The following is a 6,000-nucleotide window of genomic DNA, read 5'->3' on the forward strand; positions in this document are numbered from 1 at the left end:
TAATTAGATGCGTATAAATTAAAAATGAATGGTTTAATTATAAATGAAAAATGATCATATAAAAAAATACTATAAGATGGAGATAATACAAATGAGATATTAACATTTAAAAATAAAAATTATCTCTCAATTAATAGTAATTGTTGATTAAAATAAAATAGCTACTATGTTGATAATGACCCGTAAAATAAAAAAATTATTTGATGCGATATAAAATATATTTAAAAACAAATATAAAATAAATAATAATCATGGAAATTTAATTGTATTAAATAATAATAAAAACTCGTGAGATGGAGAAAAAAGTAAAAAAAATAAAGATATTATCTCTCAAATAAAGACAATGATTGATTAAATAAAATAGACATTATGTTGATAGTGACCCGTGAGATAATAAATAAATAGAGAAAAAAATTAAAATGAAAGTAAGAAAGTGTGAAAAAAAAATGTGAGAGAAATTTTAAATTTTAATTAAGATAGAGAAAATGTGTAATGATCGATTAAAAAAATTAAATATTGAGTTGATAGTGACCCGTGAAATAAATAAATATTTTTAGGGATAATAATTAAATGATCGATTATTAATATTTTTTGTGATAATAGATAAATGTAGAAAAATTAAAATGAAAGTAAGAAAGTATGGAAAAATGAAATGTGAAAGAAATTTGAAATTTTTAGTAAGATTAAAATTTAAAAATAGATTATTAATATTTTTTGTGATAATAAATAAATTAAGAAAAATTAAAATGAAAGTAAGAAAGTGTGGGAAAATGAAATGTAAAATAAATTTGAAATTTTAAGTAAGAGAGAGAAGATGTGTGTTTGGGAGAAAAAGTTGAATCATAAACATGCAATTGACACTTGGCAAAAAAGTTGATTTTCATTGGACAATAGAAAAGTGGTATGGTGATTTTGTTAGTTACTATTTTGTCCAATTTGTATTGTAATGTTTTTTAGTGGGAAGGGTAATTTTGACAGTTTGGTCAATTTCTTATTAATAGATAGATAGTAGATAAGTTAAATTATATAAATTATGTCACACATTTCAAAAGTATATACATTTATGCATCAATATTTTGGTAATTATATTCTCCATTTCTTTTGAGAAATGGAGAGGATCGCTACTCCACATATAGAGATATATAATGGTCAAGTCCGTACTGATTACTCTATTTTAAAATAAATTTCGTTTAAGTTTTTTCACTCAACAGATTAAAAAATATAATTATAGATAATTAATAAAATAGCAATCGTTTCTATATTAAAAAATAAAAAAATAATTATTTTGAAATAAAAAAATTCATTTTAAAACTACAGAGTATTTCTTTAATTTCATTATATATAGTTGACAAACAAATTAGCCCACTTGGTTGGTTTCTAGGATATAGTAGTACTCAGCAAAACATATGACAGAAATATCATAGTCTTCTTTTTGGAAAAGGAAAATAAAATATTAGCAGTTCTTGGATAGCTCGAGAACAGTCTGGTACTTTAGACGACGTGTAACATAACATATAATATCTACTAAGATAACGAAGATATCACCTAAGATTCATTGTCATCAACAACAATTAAAGAAGAAATATATATATTCATACTTAATCACACACCATATATAATTCAATGATTCACCTAAAGTTAGAATTGTTTTGAAAAGATGTGCAAGAGCACTACTATCGTATAAAATTTAAAATTTATCGCAGTTAATAATCAAATAGAAAATAGAAAGTTTCTGGTCAGTGAGTTTTTTATTTTTATCTTTATAAATTATTTTTTTTTTGAGTTCTTATATCTTATTTTTTGTTTTTTTTTTTAGTCTTTATATGTTACTTTTTGTTTAAGGTTTAGTCACTAAAGCTAAAATCCTCAGAAAAATCTGCAGGTTTCCTGCGAAATTTTCTACAAATTTCGACTTTAGGACTAAAACAAACGCAAAAGTAAAATATAGGAACTCAGACAAAAAAAAATAAAAACTCGCTAACTTATAGGATCAAAAATATATTTAAATCTTAAAGAAAATCTCATAAAATATTTGCCATCGATAAATTATAATTAAATTTAATATTTTTTATTTTGTCATAATTAAAGTATAATTAATTTACACAAAACCTTCATAAAATGAGACGCCTCACTCTAAAGTAATATAAATCACACAACATCAATAATTATATTTAATCAATTTAGTAATTAAATAAGGTTCAATTTTTCTCATTCGTTTCAATTTCTTATTTGGACACACCTTCCTATTTCTCATTACTATTTCCCATCATCCATAAAAAAACACATTTAATTAAATGGAATGTTTCAAAATATATTAAATTTGGTTTATAAGAATTTAAATGGATTCAATATACTTATCCAACATTTTAGAATATTGTACAACAATGTTTCGTTGAATTACATTATTATTAAAAGCAAATCAACTCATTCACCACTCTTGATTGTCATTAAAATTTTCAATAAAAATATTCCAAAGTATTTTAATTTATTCATTACTTTTATGAAACCACACTATTTATATTTGAAAATATTATGGCCTTTTATTTGTCATTATCATCAACTTAAAATATTAATAACATGGAAACAAATAATAATTAATTATGACATTAAAAAATATGGATTAAAATATTTTAATTATTATTTGTAAATGAAGGTTAAATTAAAATAATTTCTAGTTGATGTTAATAAAATATGTTTTAAAATTTAGTTGCTTCTTTTATTGTTATTACTATTATTTTTTAAATAATTACAACAATCCCCCAAATATTAAAAAAATTAAATAAAACAATAATATAAATTATTTATTTATATTTGGGTTAACAACATAATAGATGGCACATTGTTACTCTTCCCACATTCATGTTACGAATTGCAAATTATTCATATTCTTCACTTTTCAATCTTCCTCCAGATGATGGGCGGTTACAGTTTCCAATCTTCCTACCCATTGGTGGGCAGTTACGCTTATGAATTCATGAGCTCAGGGCCGGCCCAAACAATTTAGAGGCCCCGTTCTATTTTAAAATTAACTCTTTAATAGATAAATCACGACAAATTAAAAAAAAATCATAGTATTTTGTTTAAATTGTATATAAAATTAAATATATAAAGATAAATAGATAAAAATGATATAGAAATATTTTATAGAAATTTGACTCATCGAAGTTTTGATTTTTCGTATTTTTCTACTCTTACCATCTCCGGTTTATAAAAAAGTTTATATTATTTAATGAAAGAAAATAATTCTTTAAATAATTTCTCCAATATTAATAACGAAATGTTTTATTTAATTGTGAAATTACAAATTTTTAAGTCTCAGAGCTATTATTCCAAATTTATTAATATGTCGATTCCGAATAATATAAAATATAAGTATTTTCAAATTTACATTTTAAAATTTTTCACACATCTATAAAATATAATAATAAAAGAAAAAATTGATTAAGTTAATTATACCAATAAATTTTAAATAAAATAAAACTCATTTAATTTATGTTGTAGGCTGAGAGATAAGATTTACTCTTTTTTTTTTTTTATAACAAAGATAAGATTTACTTTAATACATTAATAAAGAGAAAAAGTTAAGTAAATTAATTGCAATATCAAAACTTAAAAACTGTACTATGTTTTAAAACTATGGTGTAGCGTTTTTTTTGTAAAGAAACAGAAAAATATAAATAAAATGAAAACTTAAGATTCGAACAAAGGATCAGCAACTCCAAAATCTATGTAGTTACCGCTATACTGGACAACAACTTATAATAACAAATGGAATTAAAGGTATATATTATATATATTTAAATTTATATTAAGCCCATTTTTGAAAATTGAGGCCCTAAAATATCGGAGGCCCTGTGCGGTAGCACTCTTCGCACCCCAAAGGGCCGGCCCTGCATGAGCTGTTACGAATTGCAAATCATTGTTGCCCAAAGTTATTATTCTCTTATTCATCAGTTATGGACTGTTACGAATTGCAAATTATTGTTGCCCAAATTTATAAGAAAACTAATTCTACTATTCATACATTCATCCACGTTGGATTCCAAAACCATGCCACCTGTATTTCAATTTCTATCATTTATTCCAATTTCTTATTTGGTCCCCACCTTCCTATTTCCCATCATCCATAAAAAAACTCATTTAATTAAATGAAACGTTTCATAATATATTAACTTTGGTTTATAAGAATTTAAATGGATTCAATATACTTATCCAACATTTTAGAATATTGTACAACAATGTTTCGTTGAATTAAATTAATATTAAAAGCAAATCAACTCATTCATCACTCTTGATTGTCATTAAAATTTTCAATAAAAATATTCCAAAGTATTTTAATTTATTCATTACTTTTATGGAACCACACGATTTATATTTGAAAATATTATGGCCTTTTATTTGTCATTATCATCAACTTAAAATATTAATCACATGGAAACAAATAATAATTAATTATGACATTTAAAAATATGGATTAAAATATTTTAATTATTATTTGTAAATGAAGGTCAAATTAAAATAATTTCTAGTTGATGTTAATAAAATATGTTGTAAAATTTAGTTGCTTCTTTTATTGTTATTACTATTATTTTTTAAATAATTACAACAATCCCCCAAATATTAAAAAAATTAAATAAAACAATAATATAAATTATTTATTTATATTTGGGTTAACAACATAATAGATGGCAGATTGTTACTCTTCCCACATTCATGTTACAAATTGCAAATTATTCATATTCTTCACTTTTCAATCTTCCTCCAGATGATGGGCGGTTACAGTTTCCAATCTTCCTACCCATTGGTGGGCAGTTACGCTTATGAATTCATGAACTCAGGGCCGGCCCAAACAATTTAGAGGTCCCGTTCTATTTTAAAATTAACCCTTTAATAGATAAATCACGACAAATTAAAAAAAATCATATTTTGTATAAATTGTATATAAAATTAAATATATAAAGATAAATAGATAAAAATGATATAGAAATATTTTATAGAAATTTGACTCATCGAAGTTTTGATTTTTCGTATTTTTCTACTCTTACCATCTTCGGTTTATAAAAAAGTTTATATTATTTAATGAAAGAAAATAATTCTTTAAATAATTTCTCCAATATTAATAACGAAATGTTTTATTTAATTGTGAAATTACAAATTTTTAAGTCTCAGAGCTATTATTCCAATTTCCAAATTTATTAATATGTCGATTCCGAATAATATAAAATATAAGTATTTTCAAATTTACATTTTAAAATTTTTCACACATCTATAAAATATAATAATAAAAGAAAAAATTGATTAAGTTAATTATACCAATAAATTTTAAATAAAATAAAACTCATTTTATTTATGTTGTAGGCTAAGAGATAAGATTTACTCTTTTTTTTTTTATAACAGAGATAAGATTTACTTTAATACATTAATAAAGAGAAAAAGTTAAGTAAATTAATTGCAATATCAAAACTTAAAAACTGTACTATGTTTTAAAAACTATGGTGTAGCGTTTTTTTTGTAAAGAAACAGAAAAATATAAATAAAATGAAAACTTAAGATTTGAACAAAGGATCAGCAACTCCAAAATCTATGTAGTTACCGCTATACTGGACAACAACTTATAATAACAAATGGAATTAAAGGTATATATTATATATATTTAAATTTATATTAAGCCCATTTTTGAAAATTGAGGCCCTAAAATATCGGAGGCCCTGTGCGGTAGCACTCTTTGCACCCCAAAGGGCCGGCCCTGCATGAGCTGTTACGAATTGCAAATCATTGTTGCCCAAAGTTATTATTCTCTTATTCACCAGTTATGGGCTGTTACGAATTGCAAATTATTGTTGCCCAAATTTATAAGAAAACTAATTCTACTATTCATACATTCATCCACGTTGGATTCCAAAACCATGCCACCTGTATTTCAATTTCTATCATTTATTTCAATTTCTTATTTGGTCCCCACCTTCCTATTTCCCATCATCCATAAAAAAACTCATTTAA

Source organism: Vicia villosa, unplaced genomic scaffold (assembly GCF_029867415.1).
Source record: "Vicia villosa cultivar HV-30 ecotype Madison, WI unplaced genomic scaffold, Vvil1.0 ctg.001306F_1_1, whole genome shotgun sequence".
Taxonomy (NCBI): Eukaryota; Viridiplantae; Streptophyta; class Magnoliopsida; order Fabales; family Fabaceae; genus Vicia; species Vicia villosa.